This window comes from Coturnix japonica, chromosome 2, assembly GCF_054131305.1.
Source record: "Coturnix japonica strain WE chromosome 2, WE-NBRP24, whole genome shotgun sequence".
Lineage (NCBI taxonomy): Eukaryota > Metazoa > Chordata > Aves > Galliformes > Phasianidae > Coturnix > Coturnix japonica.
The window spans coordinates 33,242,649-33,254,937 of NC_140664.1; the positions used below are offsets into that span (position 1 = coordinate 33,242,649).

General features: G+C 37.9%; 1 protein-coding gene across 4 annotated transcripts in view; it reads left to right on the plus strand.

Annotated features, from left to right (window-relative positions):
* Positions 1-12,289, plus strand: part of CA8 (carbonic anhydrase 8 (inactive)) — a 44,141-nt gene that overhangs the window by 31,066 nt on the left and 786 nt on the right. Inside the window, exon 9 of one of the 4 annotated variants that reach the window (XM_085537350.1) lies at positions 274-901. The exons of the other annotated variants lie outside the window; for them this stretch is intronic. The gene's annotated coding sequence lies outside the window, so the exon portion shown is untranslated. Of the gene's footprint in view, positions 1-273; positions 902-12,289 lie in introns of those variants that run through there. 4 annotated transcript variants of the gene reach the window in all.

Consider the following 12,289-nt stretch of genomic DNA (forward strand, 5'->3'; position numbering starts at 1 on the left):
GTTGCTGGAATAGACCATGTGATTTTGTGAACTGAAATCTTTAGTAGACAGTGGTTCAGGCAGTTAGATCATAGTTACATCTTGTAGCTTGAAATTTCTATTACTGCAAAGGACAACAGCTCATTGTGCCTAAAGCTTTGTTATGGATTTCCTTAGTTGTGGAAAACAGCAGTTAATTTCTTAGTGTTATCTCTTAAACAGGGCACTAGCTCTGGAAGAATTCCTCATTTTAAAATTTTATTTATTTTTTATCCCTTCTCCTTTTTTTTTTAGAATTCTGTACCTTCTAAATCAAACAGCGAATCTCGTCAAAACCGGTGCAGATACAAGAGGAGACTAATTAATTAATTTCTCTTATGGCTAATTTTTCACCTTATTTTATTCATCAAACCGGTTGCTACTTCTTGCCCTCAGTGATGGTTTTAGCCTTCATTGGCTCAGAGAGCAAGGATGATTTTGAATTCAGTGCAGAATAGCTACTGCACCTGAGAACCTGAATTATTCACACTTCAGTTAGTAAAACCGTCCATGTAATGCTCCCCTGGCTTCTATCAATTACAACATAAATTCCCTCAGTACTCAACAGTTACACCTAAAGCTCATTGCACTTAGGTAATCAATGCTTTACTATAATGAAAACTCTGGTAATGAGATTCTTAGAGTTAAATTTAAGAAATTTTACTATCAAGGCATCTAGTTAGCTTGAAAGGAGTGAGTCAGAGGCCAGCATTTATGGATGATTTTGTATTAAATGTGGCTCCACCTTGATACTGATAGCATGAAAGCTTATCTAAGAAATGTTCTAAAAAGTGTGAATCTTTTCACATTCTTTCTTTAATAAGTCCTACTACATTTTATCATATTAAAAATATTCTACAATAAAGTATTTAAAAAATAAAAAGCGTAAGGTACTCATGATCACCCTATTTTATTGGTAGAATTAATTATATAGTGGCTTCATTTTTGCTATCTGCCATATGTTCATAAGAGAACTATTTCACCCAGAGTTTCACCTGGAATCATGCTGCTGAAAAGTTCTTAATATACACTGTCACAGAATCACAGATTTGTAGGCGTTGGAAGGGACCTGCAGAGATCATTGAGTCCAACTCCACTGCTAAAGCAGGTTCCCTGGTTTTGAATATATCCATAGAAGGAGTCTCCACAACGTCTCTGGGAAGCTTGTTGCAGTGCTCCATCACTCTGGCAATGAAGTTCTTCCCTGTGTTAGTGTGGAACTATGTTCCAGTTACTGCTCTCCACCTACAAGACTGCCCCAATCAACTTGACTCCTGCATTTGACATATGTATAGATAGTTATGAGATCCCTTCTCAGCCTTCTCTTCTCCAGACTGAAGAGTCCAACCTCCCTCAGACTTTCCTTGTACAGGAAAAGGGCTCCTATCATCTTTGTCGCTCTCTGCTGGACACTTTTTATAACTATCTTTTGCGAACTAAGGAGCCCAGAACTGGACACGGTATTCTAGATGTGGCCTCACTGCGGCAGAGTAGAGGGTCCCTCGACCTGCTAGCTACACTCATTTTAATACATCCCAAGATACCATTGGCCTTCTTGGCCACAAGGGCACACTACTGGCTCACAGTCAACCTTTTACTCACCAGGACAAATAGGTCCTTCTCTATAGTACTCCTCTCCTGCAGATCAGCCCCTAACCTGTACTGATGCATGAAGCTATTCCTTCCCACTCTACACTTGATCTTGCTGAATCTCAATGGTTTTCTCTCTGCCTAAGTTGCTAGTCTGCCTAGGTCTTGCTGAATGGCAACATAACTTTCTTGTGTATCAGTTACTCTTCCCAGCTTTTTATCATCAGCAAACTTGCTGAGGGTGGACTCTGTCCCTTACTCCAGATTATTGATGAAGATGTTGAATAACACTGGACCTAACACCAGCCCCTGGGGAACACTTGCTACAGGTCTAGAACTCTGCACCATTGACCACAACTCTCTGAGGTCTCTCAGACAGTCTCACGCTTTCTTAATGTTCATTACAAGGATGCTGTGGGAGACAACATCAAACAACAAAGCTAAGGCACACAACATCCACTGCTCTCCCCTTGTCTGCCCTGCCAGTGATGACATCGTATGAAGGCTACCAAGTTGGTTGAGCACAACGTCCCCATGTTGGCTACTGATAACTTCATTTGCTTGGAGATGGCACCCAGAAAAAGTTGTTCTATCACTTTTCCAGAGACAGAGGTGAGGCTAATGGGCCTATAGTTTCCCCGATCTTCCTTCCTGCCCTTTTTGAAGACTTGAGTGACACTAGCTATCCTCCAGTCTTCAGGCACCTCTCCCATTTGCCTAGTTCATTCAAAGATGATAGTGGTTCAGCAATCAAAGATGATAGTGGTTCAGCAATCTGTCAGCACACATGGGTGAATATTACTGGGATTCATGAATTTGTGTGTGTTGATTTTGGCTAGGTGCTTTCTGGCCATCTCTTCCTTGTCCCTAGGGAAGACTTCTGTTCCCAGAAGTCTCTCTCTATTACCTCCAGGATCTGGAATGCCAGAGGGGTATTCTTAATATTAAAGACTGAAGCAAAGAAGATGTCTGTATCTCCACTTTCACAGCATCCCTTGTTACAGAGCACACACTTCATTCAGTAGAGGACCCGCATTTTCCCTAGTCCTTCTTTTACTATTGATGTATTTTAAAAAGCCTTAGGGTACAGACAGTTATTTGTACAGTAAATTCATGCCCTATCTTGGTCAATGATGGAAATTCGTAATTCACTTCAGGCTCTGTTGCGGAGTTAAGTCTCTTCAGACAGTGCTCTGGTTCCAGCACCCAACTTCATATAAAGTTAACAAATGATCAGGCAGCAGATAACCCCTAAAAGAGATTAATAATTCAGTACTTCCAAAAATGGATCCATTAAAGCCTAGTGGGAAGATTATCTTTCCTCCTGCATGTGGCAGGTTATTAAATGGTCTGGGACAGTGGCCAACAATTTCATGATCTTTTGATATAGCGTAAGCATTCAATATAATATTTAGTATCAACATACCAGAAGTTAAGCAAAGAAAGCAAAATACTAGTCCTTTTATTTTTACTGTTTTCTCATTCACATATTTGATTTTGGGCATATCCCTGAGCTCAGTTCTCAATTAAATGGTTCTCTACAGTCAGAGAATGTCATCACTTTAATCTTGAAATGGATGATTCAGATTCATCCAGGCTTCTGCATTAAAATTATTTCGGAAAATCATAGCAATATTAAAGTACAATTTTTCTCAGAGAATGAATAATGCCCTCAGGCCAGTGCAGGTAATTCAAGTCTGTAACAGTGAAATTACTTGACACGCTGTCTTTGAATTTTAAGCATGAAATAGTTTCACTTTACAATGTTGGAGCAGAAATGAGAAAATTTCCCTTTTGCTTTCACGTTTGAAAATTTATTAGATTTGTTGATAGTTGCAAAGGATTGTTTTAAACAACAAGTTTTATCTTGGTCATGCTTCACAAAATAATCTGAAGCTTTAATTCCCAAATGATGGAATTTGTCATGTATGTCTTAATTATTGCAATTCCAAACTTACTGGTGGACTTTTCTGACATGATGCTTCTCTTCCAAGGCTGCTAAAACACCTGTCTGAAGAGATTTCAGTATTTTCTCTTTTATTACAAATAATTGTGGATCGGCCTCTTGTAGAACTCTGAGAAACATTCATTTTCTGTGGCCTCTTCGCTCTGTCAAGGAAAGGACACAAATATTTCCATATAGGTGGTGAATACGCAAGAGTAGAGAGAGGTTGTGTAAGAGGTCTAATTAGTTTTGACAGAATCAGAATGCAGGCTTTATGCAGGCCATGCTCATAAATCTTCAGCTTTGATTGAAACCTTAACGGGATTGAACCCTTGTGACTTATGATCAAATAGCATATGTTGATATTCGATGCAATTTGTGGTAGCTTGTTGAATTGAAGGCAGAGATGACACAATCATATATCACAGCATGTAATCTCAGGTAAAGAGGTAAAGAGTTTTGTTGTTGGTGGTGGTTTTTTTGTTTTGTTTTGTTTTGTTTTTTTTAGTGTTTTCTTATCATAAGAGAGACCAGATATCAAAATAACTGCCTCTAGTTCTAGTTGGGTTTTGAATATTTCTATGGATGGAGATCTCACAATATTTTTGGGCAACCTATTCTTTTATTGACTAAAAAAGATTTTCCTAAGCTTAAATGAAATTTTCTGTGTTTAAATTTGTTTCCATTGTCTCATTCATTCACTGGATAACACCGAAGAGTCGCATGCCATTTTTTGTACTTCATCTCTTTTTACACCCCTTGATAAGGTCTATCTCAAGTCATTTCTTCCTGAGGCTAAGCAGTACCAGCTCTGTAACCCTCTCTTATGACATGAATCCCATAATCATCTTTGTGGCCTTTTGCTGGACTGTCACCAGTATGCTGGTATTTCTCTTGAGCTGGGGTAACTAAGAGTAAATATGAAGTATCACTTCTCTTGACTTGATGGAAATGTACTTCCTAGTGCATTCCAGGAGGCTGTTGCCCGTCTGTGCTCCATGGATGCACTGCTGGTTTGTGTTCAACTTACACTCTTGCAGAATCTCCAGATCCTTTTCTGAGAGAAAAGAGAGAAAGAATAGTGATGTGACCCCTCAGTATTACCACTAGATTTTTGGAATTTGATACTTGTAGTCCTTGCTATGGGTATCAGGCTATTTCTTGATAAACCCATGTGATCTTGGAAAAAGGTTTGCCATTCTCACTATTATACCACAAAGCATAAAAATGGGGACAACAAATTCAACCCCTGCTAGAAATCAAATAAAGAAAACCTTAAATCTACCATTTTACTAAAGGTAACTTGGATTCTGATGCACTTTTAAAATACATGAATTGTCAGTATTTTCAAAATTTCTTGTATTTTGGGGCATTACATAGGTACCTTTTCTGCAATTTATTTTTTTCATTAAAGTATTATTTGTGATTTCCAATAGTTTTATTACTCTTTCTGTAATCCTTGTTGCTTTGTATGTAATTGATTCGATAGACATGATTCCATTGCATCAGCGGAATGGCTTAATCTGTGGATGAGCAACATGTCTGTTTTCAAATAGCCGAATATCATTTTGAGTTGACAGTGATACTGAATTCATTGTGGCATGCCTCTATATCTATATCACTTTCTGAACCAGTCTATGCAAGCATGATTCCATACACATTATAGTTAAATGGTTTTGCTCCCATTTACTAAGAGAAGGTCAGATAAGTGCCTAGTAACGAAGTCATAATGAAGATTCTTTGAACAGAAGGTAGTAAGACCTAATTCTAAGAAGTAATTTGCTTAAATGATATGGAAATATTTTCTCTTGAAAGTGATAAACTTTATTTTCAACTGAGCATAACCAGTAAACAAAGTAATTTAATCTCCAATTAAATCGGAGATTTAAACAGATTGGCTATCCTGAATTGACATGTCTCAGACACAGCTTATTTTGTTTTCTATCCATAAATTAAAGATTGTATTCCAGCTACCTATCTACATTACTTTGTTCTCCTGAACATTTTTTTGCACGTCTATTTAGTAGACCACAGACTGACAGTAGCTACGAGTTTATTCAACAGCTGGTAAATGATGGTTGAATGACTTTGGATAAAAGGCTATTATTAATATAATTGCTGTTTTCCTAGTAGTACATTCAAAATTAGAATAAACAAAAAAAAACCAACAAAACAAATGTCATTAAAATACTAAAACTGTGGTAGGTCTGAAGTACAGGAAGGATTTATTTAGTTTGGGATGGACAGAGACTACATGCCTGGTACTAAGGAGACTGTATAATATGAGCAGACAAGCAGAAATTGGCACACCATTAGGTTCACAGTGTAGATTAAGGAGGGAGGACAATGTGGTGACTTCATCCAGTAGATTCTGTGAGTGACTAGCATGAACTGCTCCCTTCCTTAGGGCGCTGAACAAGGGATCAAGGTGGCCAGTTTGTGGTGAGCTATTACTAAAAAAGTAGTGATACATTTCCCCCTTTGCAGCATTGTGCACTGTATCATGGTAATAGAATACAGAATATGATAGACATTCAAATGGAGATTGAGCAGTGGAGCTGTGCCTTGTCTTTGAGAAATGGAGTTGAGAGAGGCCTGATGTTCATATTTCTTTCCCTAAGCATATCTCAGTGAACTTCACATTTGAAAGGAAGTTCTCATTACAGTCAATATGTCTGCTCTCTTACCAGTAGCTTTTGTGGTTTCTCAAGTTCACAAACAAGTTGCTGTGAGGAAGTTCCAACACTAAGAGTTTTACGCTTTCCTGTTACATTGATCCAGAGCTGGGGTGAGCTTTCAGCAGCCATGCATCATTATGCTATTGTGGCCATTCTTCTCTTTTTCCTGATTTAGAAGAAAACAGAAACAAAACCTCCAGAAATTATCAACACAAATTCTTTAGAAATACAAATACTCGTTTCCTAGATGTGATGATATGTAAATATTTATGCTGCCTTTCAGCAAGTGATTTTTCATCTGTCATTATTTGTCTCCAGGAGTTTAAATTTGGTGCTTGAAAGGATTGTTGTAATTGTGAGTTTCAGTCTTTGAAAGTCGCACAGCACACACAGAGTTGTGGCTAATCAAGAATACCAACTATTGTTCTTCTGTAGCGTGCCCAGCAAACTGCTGCCACTTCAGAGCACTTGAGAATGCACTTATGTTGGAGTGCATGACTACAGGACCGAGGGCCAAATACCTTTGGCTTGTGAGCCACTCACAATAATCAGCTACTGGAAGAATGCCATAAACTTCAGAACATTCAGGAGGTGAAGAGGTTCAGGAGTGGCTGAAAGCCACCTACCTTTTCAGGTGGTGGGATTTATGTTGATTTTGCAGGTGAAAGCTGTAATGTCAGCCTAACTTGTTTTCCCATTGCTAGGAATTCTAATTCATAAGCAGCATAATGATTCTGTTGCTTTTGCAGCATGCCTCTGACACAAGAGAAACAATTCGAGGATTCAGTAGCCACAAGCAGTCCATCATGGCAATGATAGTGGCAGTGATTGTGGACTGATCATTGTTGTGGTAAAAAATACATGATGTTTCCAACCCAGAGCTTCAGTAAGGGGAGTGACTAAGCCATAAATAGAGGAATAAAATGATGTTGAGATGTGCCTGTTTTCCAGAGCAAGTATCATATTGCAATGGTCCTATGACTTAGCAGTCATTTTAAGTTTAGTCATTTAGTGGAGGAGTGGAAAAGGGTTGAAATCTCTTAATACACACAAAAAGAAACAAGATATTATGCTTCCTTTTCAAGGATAAACAGAGTCAGAGTAGTCTAGGAATCAAAGCTCTGCTATTTGCTTCAGATAAGATACTCCACATTGACAAAGGCTCCCAAATTTCTTGGTATGCGGCTCTCTATCACCACCACACATTCTTTGCTATCAACAATACACTGTTATCTGCCTTTTTATGAAAAACATTCTGATAGTATAGTTTCCAGCTGTTTACCATAACTCATGTATGGTTTATACACTGCTGTTTGGAAACTGATAATGTAGCCAGGAGCTCCTGTCATAAGAAAAACTTCCTCACAGAGTAATTATTGCCAATTTGAGCACAAAAGCATGGCTCTGAAAGCACACACACAGAGAAACTCTGCTACGTTGTATTCACTTTTACAGGAAAAATGCAGCAGATTGCACTGAGGCAAAGTGGTTAAAAGCATGAATCATTCCTATCTAGACTGCACCTGATTTTTAAAGTGTAGAGATTCTAGATTATGTAACAGCTCTAAAATGTTAATGATATTAGGACATACAAGTACATGTGTATGACTACAGACATAAAGAAGGAAGCCTACAACATATATGCTTTTTTCTACAATGTTGTGGATGTAGGAAGTTTTAATGAGAATGTTTTTACGTTTTTGGAACTGAGATTGCAGGTATTTACAGATAATTATACTTACTAGAATTTGTAATTCTAATCCTATATGGATGAAAACAGTGCAGTGAACACATGCATACAAACTCATGCTTAACAGGCAACAGTATTTTGGAATAAATACAAAACCTTACCAAGTTGCTTGGATTATTGACAATATTTTTGTAACTGATAATTCTCACTCACAGAGTGAGAAATGTGTATCAGAAGTGATTGTTATTAGCTGTATTTTATCACTAGCTCCAAATTTTGTGGCAGGCATTGCTACAAAGCAGAACTTTATGTAATTTTTAAAACCTTTTTATCCAATCCCCAGAGCTCAAGAGAAGCAAAAATACTTTTGTTAGCTTGATATTGTTAAACACCCATGAAGCTAGAAGTACACTTGATAAATTATGAACTTCATGGAAAGATTTATGAATTGTTGTAAGAAACATAGGGGTTTATAAGGTAGTGGGATTTCTTTTCTGAGATGCTCTGAATCCATGCTTGATAATACTTTCAGGTGCTGACTTTAGGAAGGTGTAGAATAATGGTAATGTGTATTCAGTGTTAAAAGTGATTTTGCTACTCATGTCCATTGAAGTTTTTTTTTTTTAACTCTTTATGAACTTTTTAGTTTAACTGTAAGAAGACAAGATGCTTCTAGGAGAAAAACAAACACCATGGAGACACTGTGTAACACAATAGTGGTAAGGAAAATGGTAAGACAAAGGAAGATGAAAAGCTCTCCAGAAAGGAGATTGACTACTTTTAAATAGCAGAAGAAAGGTTTTGATCTTGTATAATGATTTTGGCTTAAGGCTGCTCCAGGCATGGTATCTTATTTCCTCTCTATCAGATGAAAAGGCATATTATCATGCCCATCCTATTTCATTTCTTTGTATTTCATTTATATGCACTTTTCCTACACTTCCAGAAGATGGAAAAGTAATCTTTTTTGCTGAAGTTTTCTTCTATCTTTTCTTTTTCCTAAAATATGTTGTATTACTATGGAAACCTTGGGACCTTCAGTTCTTAAAAGTATACCAAGCTTGGCCCTGATCTTTGCTCCTTCTATGCTCCGTTTTTGAGATAGTTACTGTCTTGCATTTGTTCCAGTTTTCTTCAAGAGAATTCATTCTCTGTGAGGAATCTAAGTACGTAAAATTGACAAATGCAAAAATCAGAAGTAAGTATTCTTAGAAACATGCATATATTTACATTCTCAGAATGATTTGTGGATTTTTATTTACCTTTTTAATATTTCTTTGCTTTAATCATGGGTATTCTGATGATAGACCTCAGATTTTCCAACAGTTTATGCCTTTGAGGATTCCATCAGAAGCATTGGAGCTCTGTTTAAATGTAGTACTCAACCCAAGCAAAGGAGACTTAAGAAACAGAAATGCACTCTATAAACAAGTAAATAATCTAGGCAGTTTTCTGATTATTATATACAAGCATATTTGTGCAGTTTTAGACTAAGTATTACATAGGTCGCTCCAAACATAATGCCTCCTTTCTATTTCCATGGAAACTATAACAGATACAAAAAGCACAATAACACTTGTTGATAGATCACATTGTTAGTTATAAAAACTATTTTTCAGCATAGTCACCACCATTATCTATGCATTTTCACCAATGATGAATGTGAACCTTCATGCAGCTCTTGTAAAAATCTGAATAAGAGGAGGTGACACAGTGTTTAGCAGCTGCTATGATGACATAATTGCTAGTAAAATATTGCCCATGCAGTGCATCTTTCATTGGACTGAACAAATGAAACTCAGAAGGTGCCAAACAGTACTATGCAGTGCATGGAGCCAGAGTTGATGATGTGTTCCACAGTATTCAGACTGGTATGGGGCCAGTTACCGTGTTGCAAGAGAAAAGTTGTCTTCTTCTCTGGCCGAGCTCTGGAAGTTTGAGCCTTCAGCTTAATCATCTTCGAGTTGTAGTGGTCAGAGTTGATGGTTTGTCTGGGGTTGAGAAATCCAGAAGCATCACCCTTTTCCTATTCCAAAAGGCAATGCACATGGCTTTACCAGCTGAGGATTGTGTCTTTAACTTCTTCAATGAGGAATTCACACGCTGACACTCCATGGACTGCTGTTTTGGCTCTGGCTTGGAGTGGTAATATCATGCTGCATATAATGGTGCAATCCAGGAAACTGTCACCTTCAAGCTTGTATTCAGTAGGTCCTCACAAAATTGCGTATAATGTGCTTTATGTTCCTGGGTGAGCATTCATGGGACGCATCTGGCACAAACTTAGATATATTCCAACACTGCCAACTTTGTTTTTAATGCAGTGAAGCCAGTATTTGAATTCGTACAGTTCTGTGGTCATACTCTGCTGATTTGTGTGGATGAGTTGATTGAAACTCTCTTCATTTTGTAGTGGGACAGCTGTGCATGGCCATTTGGAATGTGTCTTGTCTTCCTTGTTCCTGCTGTCACTGCTGAAATGCACCACCCACCACATCACTGTGCTCACATCTGCTGTTTGATCTCCATAAATGTTCAGCAAATGTCTGTTAAAGTCTGTTAGTGAGTACCACTTTTTCTGTGTGGAGGATTTCAGTGACTCTTCTTTTTTTCCTACACGCTTCCATATCGGACTCCATTTTGTCAGACTGCTCTTCTTCTGTTGCCTGACACAGTAACGAAGTATAATAGAATACTGGCAGGGAGATGCAACTTCTACCACCATACCACCAACACTGCCTCTGATGTTGTGGGCCAATATTTTAAAACAGTTGTTGTTACTTACAGAGCAACCTTCACACATTTCTATAAACTCTTCAGAAGAGTAAGAGAAGCAGGTACCTTGATGACTGCATAGTGGATAAGAGTGTGTGACTTGGTTATATGTTTTGCGGAACAGTGCTATTAATTTAGCATGGTAGAAAAAATTAGTCTTAAATGTGAATAAATGGTAAACATGAATAACATCACCAGCAATGTATACAATTAGTCTTTTGTTGGATTACACATTAGGTATATTTGTAACAAACACAACTGAAGTCTTCAGTTTGGCCTGTAATTAGGCTTCTTTCCAAAAGTAATCCAGTAATACAATAGCTGCCAAAATTGCAGTTCAACTTAATTTCACTGACTTTGATTTTTGGACCAAAAGCATTAAGCTTGAACTAGTGAAAAATGTACGAAGTGTGCATTCAATTACGGAGTAATTAGATACTCAATCACCCTTATATCACACTAGGGATTCTCCAAGAAAGAAAAGAGATACTACTTACTGCAGTATATAAAACAGTTTTGTTAATTAGTTTAGCACTAATGGAGATTAAGAAAGTGTCACTTTGTCAAAGCATTCGTTTGCCTATGTAGAACCTTAAGAATGCAGAGTTTTGGTTTCTTTTGAGCTCACTGAGCTTCTGAGCTTACTCAGACTTTTCGTCTGACCCAGTGTCTTCTGTCCACAAGAGAAATCTTTCTTTTCAGGAAGGAGGTTGGTCCCTGCACCATTATGTTAGTAGCCCACTCAAAAACATGTCAGAGTCTGATAATAACTTGCTGTCATTCTGTGTTTTTGTTGTTGTTGTTGTTCTTAATGTTGTACCTTTATACCAAGCCCCAGGAAGAACTGACAGTCCTCTGTGCTATTGCATGAAGTATAACTATGGCTAAAACTAGCTGCGCTGTAAAGGACCTTCAGTCTTTCTTAGAATGTAGCCAGTAGAAGTGGTTCAAAGTTCTTCAGGCTGATCATCAAATGATGCTGCTGCCAAATCTCACGGCTTTGGGGGGTATGTTGTGTATGTAGGGAAAATACAGAAATCATTGCACAGTTTGTCCTGCATGCAGACACCAACTCCTTGACAGTATTGTAGGTGACTGACAGCCTCTATACTCCTCCTGAAGGAAAAGAGTAGGAACTCTCTAGAGATGCACTGACTATTCCTGCAAGTAGTTGTAGCCCCAGGTTATCATTTGCACCCAAGCACTTACGGATTCCTTGTGTATGCATTCTGAGTGCTAAAATAACTTCAGGAAAAATGAGATTGCTAGTACAACAGGATGAAATGATTTGTCATTCTCATACCTACGCTTCTGAAGTGAGGCAAGCCAAAAGCTGATATCCTAAGGTTGTGGTGTAGGACGAGTGTATGTTTGCATGAAGCCAAATATTAGTTTATCTCTACTGCTGATGAATATGAATATTACTGCTATTAGGAGAAACAAAATGTGCCATTGCTTTCAATCTCCTGAGCTCATCTGACACCCATGAGGGCTGTGTACTCAGCACTTTTCTAGGTAGGGCCCCTAGGGTGGAAAATGGTAAAAAATATTCTGTGTAATAGTATATTTTCCTTTCTACTTAAAACTGTGCTC